Genomic DNA, 12,943 nt, shown 5'->3' with positions numbered 1-12,943 from the left:
CTGGCACAAAAACGTTAAAAAAAAAGATCCTTCTCATGCAGGCTTAAATTAACACTAGCTGTTCAGAACAGGGCTGTTTATTACTGTAGGCTACTGAAAGGACAAGAAAGGGTGGGAGACAGAATAGACTCGATGCGGAGGGGGAAGGAGGGTGTTGGACATGAGCAGAGTCATCAACAGAGTCCATTTTATCGTTCGGTTACTGCCCGACATTTCTCCTCTCCTTAGTCGCACGCAGAACCGGCTGCTGTTGTTGCAGTTCGCTGCAAGGCGAGGGTGGCCTAGTAATGGCACATGGCGGGCGCACTGCGGTAAATATTACAGGATTTTTACAGCGTGGTTCAATGCCGCAATCATGGTGGGGCAGTCGCATCCAGGTGCTTATCTGGCTTTGATTGCGTGCCAGAACAGTTGATGTAGCTTTCCTACGTATTAATGATTAAGCATTAAAAAAGCCCAAAAAAACAAGCAGTAATCAAAAGGATATTCATCACTGATCATACCCTACACTTTTGGCCTTCGCTAGGGGAACCCCATTGCTTCAGTGCCAGCTGGGAGTTTAGTGATAAAGACGTGTGGGTCAAAGCCAAATGGCTGATATTAAACTGAAAGGCCCAGCAGCTCTGCAAAGAAAAGATACACTATTAATCTTTCCCTCCAGTCTCAAAGTTAGGTGTTGCAAGTTGTCCTAGTATCCTTTAATCATTTGTGAGTGTTTGCTGTGACTCTCGTCCTCAGCAGAAGTGCACCCCCCCCCACCCCGTAGCCCAGCTCAGCGCCCTCCCCACCCTGCCTCGTGCATGCGCACGTCATACTGGGTCTGTGATGAAAACGCGTAGTGCGCACGCACTCCCACACGTCCCTGTTTCATCATCAGCTGAGCTCTTTCTCCTCCACTCACAGCTCTTCTCCCCTTCCTCTCTCACCCCCTCCCCTCTCTCTCTCTCTCTTTGCTCTTGCTTCTTTTTCTATCCATCGCTCTCCTCCTCCTCCTCTCTCCCTGGGTCCCGGCCACATGCGAAAGGGTAGACTAGGACGCTGCAGCTCTGAAAAAAAAGAGGGGAAAAACGCTCTGCTGCTATTTCTACAGGCAGGCCCTCCCCTTTAGCTAGTCTGTGCCAAAAGAGGGAGGGATTTTTTACTACTCCCAGTCCCAGGATTTTAACCCTCTGCCTGCTCTCACTTCTCCCTGCAAGATCTGTTCCTCAATATCATGCAACAAGTGGCTTTGCTTTACTCCTACTTCGACATTGCTGCGCCATTTGCAAGGGCATTTTTCAGATCCTTGTTTTCACGCGCTTTTAGTTTTATCACGTTTTTGCCTCGCCTGGGTTGTTGCTAGTAGAGATAAACTGGACCTGGGAGTTTTGCGCCGTGCCCTAGCGTTGGTGCAAAGGTTTTTTTTTTGTTTTTTTCCTTCAGCACGTTTCTTGATTGCTCAACATGTCAGATTTTTTTTTCCTGGATGAATCTGAGTATGAAGGCTGCAGTTTGTTTTGTGTGCTGTTCGATTTCATGTGTCTTGCGCATGGGTTTTAAATTGAATTCCTTATTGTTTTCCTGTGCTCTTATCTGCTTTGCCCTCTACCTTCCTAACCCTTTCCATCTCCAAACCTGTCCCTCTTTTTTGGTTTTTTTCTGCCCCACCCTCTCTTCCTCACGTTCTCTCTCTCTCTCGCTCTCTCTCGATCTCGTGGGCAGTCTCCAGTGAAAGGAGAGCAGGAGGGCGGAGCAGCAGCGGGGCTTTTTCTGGGACAGGTGCCAATTCCAAACAAAAGGCACAAAAAACAAAAAAAAAGAAAAAAGAGTGTGATAGATCCCAACGACAGAGGGAAAAGTGGTGTATTTAAAGAACTGATTTGTAGTAATTAGATGTGTGTGCATGTGTAACTATTCTTCTCTTGCAGGTTTTTTTTTATTGCATGAGTGAATAGCAGCAGAGATCTTGAATTCTGTCTTTCCCCCCTCTCTCGGCTCTCTTGCTCCCGTGAAGGCATTTGAGTTTCGAGCGGGGAAAAGAAGGAGGGGTGGGTGGAGTTGGGAAGGGGCACAGGGAGGTGGAGCCTTGTCTCCTCTCCTCCCTGCCGAGTTTTCTGCATTATTCATATGCCCGGGCCAGCGCTGCGATCTGACTGGCTGCCTGGCTTAGCATTCATCCGACATTCAGCAGCTCTGTTTGCTAACATTCCTCATTCAAAGCCTTGTTAACTGCCAGACGGGAGGAACACGCGACTCCATGGGAAACCCACATGGCCTCTCCATTGTGGCGGCCCTGACAGTCTCAGACAAGGAGCTGGCAGACAGGGGAGAGCGAGAGGAGCTGGTTTGTAAATATTAGAAAGCAGTTAGCTCAGGTTGGGGAGGTTACCCAACGCTCAGAGATGGGTTTGGGGTGAAGTGGGCAGATTATCACGGGCAAATCCCGGGCAGAGGCGCGGACAGACATTGTAGGAAAGGCGCTGAGGCAGACACGGAGGCTGGTACTTTCTGGGACTCTGAATGGGTCTGTCGTTGGCGTGCCCGCCTACTTCTTGCAGGGAGTGCAAAGCTGTGTGACTGAATCCAAGCTCCTTCTCTGCCCTTCTCTACAGAGAGGATATGTGGACATACTGTGTGCAGCCGCGGATGGGTCCAGCACAGCCGCTTCATCCAGGATAGCTCATTGCTGTGGTGTGGGACAGTTACTTCAAAGTCTCAGTGGGTAAGTCAGAGAGAGAGTGTGTGGGTGTGGAGGTAAGTGTGTGTGTGTATACTTAGGTGTGTGGTGCTTGCACACATGCAGTGGTTTTCTTCTTGTCAAAAGATGAAGACATAACGAATGTGGAGAGCCGCATCGTGTGACCTGATCACCACGTTTGTGTGTATGAACATTGTGCCTGGGTGTTGTTTCCTCCAGGGCTACATGACTATCCAGTGAGAGCAGGCTTAACTAAATATAGTCAAACTGGTTAGAAACGTGGCATTGGCTTTGAAATTTCGACGAAACTGAGCAAATCTCTTCTCTAGTGCATTCCTACCTGTACTTTAGCACTCCGGATCGGCCTTTCGTGTGTTTCACAGAGAGAAATGCTTTTTTGGAGGGAGCAGAGAAGGAATAGTGCTGTAATGTTGGGCTGATGGCCAGGGAAGGCCTGCTACACAAGGCCGAGCCCCACCACAATGCTCTCTCTATCTCTACCTCTCCCCCTCTGTCTGTCTGTCTGTCTCTCTCTCTCCCCCTCTTCTCAGGTCTATCAGAAAATGATTAAACGCCACTCGTATTGAGCTCTGCTATTAAAACCTCATCTTAATGAATATGTGCCTAGTTTATTCCCTGGAAGTAAAGGTTAAATATTTGAAAATGGGTCAGTGCTGACACGTGGCCCCACGTCGCTTTAATATGGCTCAAACAGGCCTTTTTGGACACATCGTTTATGATGCTTTATTAAAACGAAAACTTTTTCCTAAAAAAAACTCCATTAAGGTCTTAAGATTTAAAGCTTGCCCGCGTTCGCTCGGTTACAGACTATGGTTTGATTAAACTGTAAACGCACACGGTTTGAGAGGTACATGTTGACTGTAGTAGAGTGCTCTGCTTTTTAAAGGAAATTAAAAAGGTTATATTATTATTACCTGATTACAACTGCTACTTCATCCATGACGATGAATATTGGCTCTAATTTTGTCCGTATTATATTAAAATTTCCACATAATTAAAATACTGAGTGCGCCACACCCCTCAGCAGTGCCATTCAACTTGGCATCTTTTAATTATCATCCATAAATCAGTTTTTGAAAAGCTCGCTAATTGAAAATCTTGCTTTTTTAAAATTTTATTTTTTATTTTAAATCGATATCACTCCACGTTGAACACCTCAGCACATCAGAGTCGACCATGACCAAAAGGTAGGAGTGGAGGCAGCGTGAGTCATCACAGATAGCTCTAGTCATCCCACCTACATCCTACGTTTGACAGGCCTATTCAACCGCCACTCTCACACTACTGAGCCTGGCTTAAACTCCTCCATCACTGTCACACTGACAGGAAATCCTGACGTCGCTTTAGTGCATCCAATCCCTGTTCTTCAGACCCTCAGTCAGGTGAAATTAGGAGTTATATAGCAGCATTTAGACACATTTACTCTTTAGGTGTAGCAGTGAAAACTGCAGGAGTCAAATACAGGATATGGCTGTCTTCTCATTTCTGTTCGGACTTTTTGTTTGTTTTTACCTTCCTACATTATCTGTTTAACTCTAATGAACACACATTTCCTAGAAACACAGTACAATCCAATATATTTGTGTGAGGAAGCACTGGAATCCGCTGTCCTGTCTAAATAGAGAGAAGCCCGCTTCAGAATGTTTTTAGCGCCTTGAAAACTATCGATCACCGTTTGGAAACATATCAAAATATTTTTCTAGCGATTTTCTTTCGCTTTTTGTATACGCAAAACTCCTCATTTATTAGGTCTTTTTATTTCATCGCACATCGTGCGTTGTACAGTACATGTCCACAAGATATTGCCAAGTCTGTAAATAATATTTCATCTGGGTAAAATGAAGGAAGCAATCCTGGCCAGCTTTTGAAATTGATAAGCGTTACTTTTTTCCCTTGCAAATCTGGCAGTAAATTGTAGTTTTTTGAGCGATTTAATGCAGCGCACATTGTTTTCCTCTGTTTGAAGAGCCATTAATTGTTCCTGCCGTGATTCCTATAAGCAAGTAAATATTTTTTGTTTAAATATTTACTGTAAATGTGAATATAACATCGAAAGCTTGTAATCGAAATGTTGTCATTACAAAACATTAGAAAAGTAAACGACATTCAGAAAGCGAATATAAAGACCATCACACAACATCTTGCGTGCGCGCGCGCGCGCGCACCACGCACACACACACACACACACACACACACACACACACACACACACACACACACACACATGACCACATGAAGACATCAGAGCAGACAGACACATTTGATTGCTGTGTACCCCACAAGAACCCCTGTCTCCTCAGATGAATGGGGTTCCCACGCCTCTCCCAAGAGTGCAAGGGCACAGCCTCCTCCTCTGAGCATTCTCCAAGCCAACAGACATACCAAACAGCAAGCTTACACACACACACACCACACACACACACACACACACACACACACACACACACACACAATGCACTACAGTTGGCCACACAGTCTCCCTCAAACATACACACAGGTGCATTTCAGTAAAATACAAAGGCACACACATAGTAAAATAGCATAATAACCCATTTTTAAAAACTACAAGTATACATACTTGAATTACTTACTTTGTGGTGTAAAACTAAATAAATAATATGATGGAAGTGTCAGTTTTATAGATGGAGTCAGTTTGGTATGAAGACGACTTAATTTGTATAGCAGCAAAGCAGAAATGAGACGTGAGAACACACAGATTGTTTTTAGTTTCAGTTACACTTCTTTTTGTTTCAATCCCTGTTTGTGTGTATGTGTGTGTGACAGTATGTGTTGTTCATGAAGTGTTTTTATTTCAGGGAAGGTTTTAGATGAATTTGATTTTCATGGGAGATTCCAGCTTTTTATTTTCTGAAGGTGTAGCAAAACAGTCCTTGAGAAAGAGTGTGTGTGTGTGTGTGTGTGTGTGTGTGTGTTTACTATATTAGTACACAATTTAGTTTATTAAGTGAAAAATAATTATTTTGTTGTATTTGTTTTTTTTAATCGTTGGATAACTCTAGTGTAGTTTTTAAAAGACTTGAGAATTTTTTTTGGTGTTTTCGTTTTCTTATGAGAAATACATTTGTAATTCACTGATGTATATAAACATTTAAATATGTACTTGCTTTACATTTTTGTAAATGTACTTTACAGTTGGCGTTTATTATTTCTCTAATATGTTTAAAGAATACTGTGTGTGTGTGTGTGTGTGTGTGTGTGTGTGTGTGTGTGTGTGTGTGTGTGAGAGAGAGAGAGAGAGAGAGAGAGAGAGAGAGAGTGAAACAGAGGATGGTGTCCATATTATTTATTTATTTCAGGCTTAAAATGTAGATTTAAAATTAATTGTTAACATAAAAAAAATATTTTAGCTATAATATTTAATTTTCTGCTTTTTGTTTTTGTTTCTAATTGTTCAGTTACTGTCGTTTATATTTAAATATTAATATAAGCACTTTTAAAAATTCCACATTTTGTTTAATAAAAAGTAATATTGGACCAAAATAAAGACATACGAATGCCTAAAAGAAATGCCGAAAACAAACCCAAAAAAAGGCTAAAGGCTAATTTGTCTTTCTCTGGACCTACAGTAATCTAAGTTCCTGTAGTAATTTCCTGGAGTTAGTGCCTTTTTGAGAGATGAATCTAAGCTGCACTGGCAGTGAATGGTAATGCAGTTATCCCGTCTAAATTCAGCTACAGTATTCTGAGCTATGATCACTCTAACATATGCTACATCAGCCTTAATGATACACTTAAGTAACTGCTTGGCAGGTTTATGACCTGAGCGATACATGGACACCTTGCCGAGTGTGTGTGCACATGTGTGTGTTTTGTGAATAAATTTTAACAATGCTGCATGCACAGACATGTGTAACTATAATTATCTGTTTTTCGCTTTCATTTGCAGAGTCATTACTTGGGAGTGACTTTATTTTTCCGTGCCAAACATTGATATCAAGGTTAGTCTAACATTTTTATTAATTTTCTTTAAAATTATATTCTTGTTATTGAATCCGTGTATGTTTTTGTAGCACTTTTGGTGTATATAGCAGCACCTATTTTGTGTGTGTACATGCCCGGACAGTCAAAAATCATTCGGGACTGCTTTCCATGATATAAGCACACAGCTCAGCGACCGCGGTTTGTTGTTAGTTTATCAAACACAACCGTCTCCAGCACACACCAGCGGCCGTAGCATCGTGTGATGCGTTTTGTCAAAACTCGTATCGGTGCGTTGTGTCTGTCGTGTCATCTGAAACGGTAAGTCTGTGCTGCAGCTCAAAGATAATCTCCTCAAAGGAAATTAGTCAGGAAAAATGGGACAGAAGAGCCGTCAGCCTAAAGGTCAAATGAAGATTAGAGAGAAACAGTACACGAGGGCACACCGGCTGGCACCCCGGAATTACACAAAGGCCTCATTGTCACAGGAGCCCTCGGGTCTGCGCACTCTCTCCCAGCATACTTAGGGAGACATGACACCTGTTGGTGGTTTTGATCAACTGCATGCAGAGCGACAGGACACCTCACACTTAAGATTTTTCTGATATTAAAAGACGACTTTGAGTCGCATACACGTCTAGAACATTTTCGGATCGGCGCTCTTCTGCACAAACACACTCACAGGTTTGGTTCAGGCTCGACTTTTTATCTCACGTCAGTTTCAGGCTTTCCGGCGGCACGGCTGACCGCGTGCCGTTAAATCAAAACGACAAATGAAAAAACAGCAAGCGGTGAAAAAAGCAATTACTCTTGATTTATATTTGCTGATTATTGTATCCCTCTAGACACACCAGCTCCACTCACTTCAAAGGGTGAATTGGTTAATCTCAAATAATTGTGAAGCTCAGTCCTGACAGTTTTACAGTTTATGGCACTGTGTATTCAAAATGTTGGATGAATGTATTTTTGGAAAGTTGTTTGCAAGTTCATGCCCAGATCGAGGATCTCACTTGCGCCTCTCTTTAGTAGTTTTAATTTTTTTTTTTTTGACAAACTGTAAAACAGTTGTGTTATCAAAAATGTTTTAATCACATTTAACAAACAATTATATTTTAATTAAATGCATTAACTAAAGAAAAGTGTTAATGTAATGCTTTTGGGCAATGTTAAAAGGTTTTTTGACCCAAAATTACAAAAGAAACAAGATTTTTGACTGACCTTGTGTTTTTAGGGTTAACGTTTTTGTGCTTTGCTTTCTGTCTCCACCCACTTCCAGTAGAGATTAATAAAATTCTGCTTGTTTATAGTATTTAATAACTTTTAATAAAAGCAGTCCTATGTATTCCAAAAAAAGTCATCCTTTTCACTCTGGATAATTTAATAATTTTTTTTTTACGTAACATTTCTGAGTAAAATCAAAAGACATTTAACTGTGGTTAGAAATCTCAGTGACACATGCATAAAAACGTTGGTTCAGCAGAAGTAAACTGGAAAATACATTTGTCATAATTTACCTGGAATGACCCTTTAAGTAAAAGGGCCTCTCTTGTGTAAACCCGATACCCTGCATACACGCATTAGCAGTGCAAGTGAAACAGAGCTGCACACACAGTCAGGCCTGCTTATACCTCACAGGGTTGGACAGTAAGTAGCTCATATAGAGATTTGTGTGGCATTTATGGGATAAACGACCTGCAATAAAACAGCCACAAACTGGTGCGTGCACGTGAAGAGTTAAGGCAGTGACTCACTTTTATAAGTTTGACCCCCACCTCGCGCCCTCACGCCTCTCCCCTCCCCTCCGTCGCTCCCCAACTCGAGGGGGAAACCGCAGCAGAGCCGCAGCCTCTCCTGTCTCACTCAGGAAACTCCCTGAAACAACCACAACCTCGTCTGCTCGACCTTTCAGGCCAACACACACTCTGACATACAAATCTGCTCATTTGCAGCGAGGTTTCCTGCGACACACACACAGATGGGTTTACCATGAAGCACAACACACGACTTCAGAGTTTTGGAGTCACTTTTAATGGTGTGACTGTGTGTGTGTTCCTCTAATAAACTGCCAGGTAGCAATACAGAGAGGTGCAACAGGATAGTCATGAATAATACAGCCACAGGATACTTGCACTCTCTACACATTCACATGCAGACATGCAAGCACCTGCAGTCGTGTGTTTGCACACTGGCACTGAAGGAGGCCCACGTATTGCTCTCTGTATCCATCGTGGATGACATGTGTGAACCCGCTGATATAGGTGCTCTGTTGTTTTCTGATGCTCCTGTGTTAGACAAGAAGTGAAAGTCTGACCTTTGAACAGAGAAGCGCAGCTCACTCTCTCCTCTCGTTTGTCAGCATCGAGACGAGGAAACCTGAGAGGAGGCGAGTTGACAGACCGCACAGACCTGCTCAGGGAAGATGACCTGCCAAGCTCAAGTGACATGCAGAGGAAGTGTTTTGAGTGTATTTTGTTTTGTTTTTTAATTACCACACATTTCGCATATTAAGCCTCTCCTTTAAATGTATATAAAAAAAAAAAGGAACCTCATGATCAGCTGGGGCCTTTCTGCATGGATGTCCTCCATGTGCCTGTGTGGGTTTTTCTAGGTACTTTCCTCCCACAGTGCATCTTAAGTTGGGTAAATAGTGATTATAAATGTGTCTGTGGATGTGATTGTGAGATGTTGTTGTGTGTCTGCATGTGTTGTTAAACCTCTGATAGATTGGCAGCTGGGTCAGGATTTAACAAGTTTAGAAAAAAAAACAAAAACGGATTGAACAAAACAGAAATAAAAATGTTTAATTTGTTAAAATGTAAAACAAGCACTTTTTTGGACATGCAGTGTTTTATCTGTGAATTAAGTAAGTTTAAGTGCTGCTTCATGATGATGTTTTGCTAAGACTACAGAACTGGCTTTATTTAAAATTTTAAACATTTAATTATGTTACCGTTTTCACATGACATTGAATATAGCTGCCTACATTACACACAGTACAATACACTAACAGTACAAGCACACAGAAGTTCAGCTTTGACCTTTGGAACGATGACAAAATCAACTTTATGAAGATCCACCTGTTTTTTCTGCCTTTAATTGGATACTATGGTTTTTATCGGCACATTTGTGATGCTGTTGTTTTATTACATTGAATTGTGGTTGAATTTTACACACTTAACTCCACCCATTACAGCTTATCTGTAGTTAGTTGTTTTTTTTTTTAAAGTATTGTCCTAATTTCACAAAGGTCAGTTGTCGTTGAGTTTCTGTTCCCACAGGTCGACTGGGTGCGACTGGAGAGCCGTGCGAGAGTTAAACTGTCCTTTGGGGTGAGGTAGTAGGTTGTATAGTTTTAGGGTCATTCCCAAGCTGTCAGATGACTATACAACTTACTGTCTTTCCTGAAGCGGCTGTAATAACATCATCTTCATCATCGTACCCACAAGAGGATAAGAAGCATGACTTTTGAATTTGGACTCGTTTGTTTGTTTAACCTAAAATAATATGCAGATTTTTGTGGGAAATTGTTCTCTTCTTATTGATGCCTCTTGTTGTTGTTTTTTATTATTTTTAAAAAAAGGTAAGTTCTGCTAGTCTGAAGTTGTAACCAGTGAAGCTTGTTCTCACAGCGTGTAGTAAATTTAGCAAAGTAATGTGAAATCTAGCCACTTTTACTTTTGCAGCTTTTTCATGTAACTTTTCCTGCAAGTGCATCCTTTTATGTGCAGCATGTAACATTTCAACTGACATTATCATGGCAATCCTCATTGCAATAATAAATAACAAAGTTGCTTTCAGTTTCATTTATGCAGCGATGCGACTCGCGCACAAATCCTCTCCGTACCCGCCTGGGTGCTTTATGATGTTCGTACAGGGTGAGGTAGTAGGTTGTGTGGTTTCAGGGTTGTGATTTTACCCCATCAGGAGCTAACTATACAACCTACTGCCTTCCCTGGAGGGCAGCAATACATCACAGGAGCGCGCGCATCTTTGTCATTTTCCCTGCCTCTGAAAAATGGGACAGTCTCTTTTACAAAGGCCCACAAAAGACTGCCATTCGATCTCAAGGGTTCACGTGTATGGGTGAGTGGCGCTCACTCACACGACACATTTCAGAGAGACAATCACTTTACACATTTGTAACTCGCACTGGGAAGATGGCATAAAAAAGGCATTTATTTAATTTTATTAGCATTCATGTTTTAATACTGCTTGTACTTTTCCCTCAGTAATTAAATAAAGACTGGACAAGAAATAATTGCTGAGCAAATAATGGCTGAAGTCTGATCTTTGTGCTGATAACAACTGTGCAACAGTAGAGTCTCCCTAGATGGGATATTTTCTTCGAAATGCTGCTTTAGTCTCTAATCCCTTTAAGGAGCTCATAATGCCCTGAAATTCTAATCCCCAAAGCCTCTGTGTCTCAGGAACATGTATCTTTTTATCTGTCTAGAAAAGTCTCCTAAAAAGCATGCATCATTTCTCTTTTGTTCTTTAAAAGAAAAATCAATTGCATGGGATTTCTTCCAATTAAGATGTTAATACTGTGCAAGATTAAAGGCAAGTAAAACTCCAGAAAACAATTGAAGGTAGAGCAAACAGCCAAGAGTCATGCTGTTTTATGAAACCACACGTAGGAGTGCAGCTTTTGCTTTGAGTTTTCAAGCGACAACCCTGACCAAAGCTGATTCTGTAGCTCGCTGCTTAAAAACCATTTCGTATTCAGAAAAAATGAGCTTGTGTTTCCATCCCAGATGGAACGGGAGACCAGGTGCCGAGGTAAAACCAAAGAAAATCATAAATTATCACCCTGCCATTTGTTTGTGGGAGAACACGCTGAGCCACCATGAGGGGTTTTTATCGTCTACACTTACTGTGCAGGTCCACAGGAAAATATGACGGCCAAAATATCCTATTGTCATGCGTCATTTCACAGTAGATGGCGCCAGATATTAAATGCGGTGTTGTTGCTTTGCTGGAGACAATCGCAGTCTACACTAATTTGTTAGATGTACTTTAAGACGGGCTATAAATTTCTAAGGAGTTGGTACAGAATGAGGGTGTCCTGCTGACCTACATGTAGGAGGTCCAGGCAGGAAAGGAGGGCTGCTTTCTGCCAACTAAAGTAACCTTACAGCAGCACTGACACAACATCGTGCTTATGGTTGAAATAAAGTTAATTTTGCCACAGGTCAAGTATGTGTTCCATAGGGTCACAGTTAAATATCAAAAATCTTCCAAGTGTACACCATCAAATAAAAAACACCAGCTGGTAGCCACAGTATGAAGTGCCATTAGCACTAAATTGTGAAGGGAGGCTTTTTGGAGCAACCGTTTTAAAAGCAAGTACACACGCCTACCTTATTCATGCTATTAAATGTGTTTTAAAGAAGATGGGGACTTTTTAAGGTGTAAATAAAAGGCAAACACCTGAAAGATGCCCATGATTTGTATCCCAGTGTGTGGCTTAGTAGGTAGAATGCCATTCAAACACTCAGACAGTTGTTATTTGGATTGCAACTGCAAATTAGGCTGACACTAAAATGACCTTCACTTTCTTACTGCTTAACTGTGAGCAGCATAACACCAAGAGACAGACTTATTTGTCATTTCCCAACAATACTTGGACACAACACATATCTCTGATTGTCACCTGAAATGTGTGGCTTCACACAAATGCTACAACAGAGCAAGTTTTACACTAATGAACAAAAAGCTGTGAAAGAGAAGGTTTGGAATTAGAAGCAAAAGTTCATTCAGCTAGTTTGATTGTTTTAAATTGGTGGTGGGTGGGGTGAACCTTTAGACAAATTACCAAAAAAAGCAATGAGTCATCAATTTGCATATATGTGTTTTGCTACATCGAGCATTTTTATTACTGTGTATTGTGCAGTTTATTTTGTTTTCTTTTTTAACATATGCTTCAGTGACGGGGGTCACAATGATAACGTAGAGGTCTGACAAAGTCATGTATCAAATATTATATACTTGGCCTTAAAGGGTTTGTAAGGTTAAGTCATGGGTGTCAAAAATCATTTTACACTGTAGGCCACATATATCCCACTTTAGGGGGTAAGTGGGTCAGACCAGTGGAACTCCATGCCAGTGTAAAGAAGTTAAACCATGATCTAAATGCCACAGATTTCAACAGTACGTCTCAGTTTTTCTACACAATAAAGAAATGCTGCTGAAAATGGAAGAAATCTGTCAGCACGACTCTGTAAGTAACAGACTGGTAAAATTACAGTTGAAAATGGCTCATTGCACACACTGTACTATAGTAATAATACTTCAAATATATATATA

General features: G+C 41.4%; 1 long non-coding RNA gene across 1 annotated transcript in view; it reads left to right on the top strand.

Annotated features, from left to right (window-relative positions):
- Positions 1 to 10,895, top strand: part of LOC121813814 — a 33,210-nt gene extending 22,315 nt beyond the window's left edge. Inside the window, exons 3-5 of the long non-coding RNA XR_006053899.1 lie at positions 2,592 to 2,701; positions 6,606 to 6,657; positions 8,994 to 10,895. This is a non-coding gene — a long non-coding RNA (uncharacterized LOC121813814). The remainder of the gene's footprint in view (positions 1 to 2,591; positions 2,702 to 6,605; positions 6,658 to 8,993) is intronic.
- The last annotated feature ends 2,048 nt before the right edge of the window (positions 10,896 to 12,943 follow it).

This window comes from Haplochromis burtoni, unplaced genomic scaffold (assembly GCF_018398535.1).
Source record: "Haplochromis burtoni strain Fernald_Lab_line unplaced genomic scaffold, NCSU_Asbu1 Contig_14, whole genome shotgun sequence".
Lineage (NCBI taxonomy): Eukaryota > Metazoa > Chordata > Actinopteri > Cichliformes > Cichlidae > Haplochromis > Haplochromis burtoni.
Note: the sequence above shows the minus strand (reverse complement) of the source record. Positions and strands in the feature narration are given on the sequence as shown.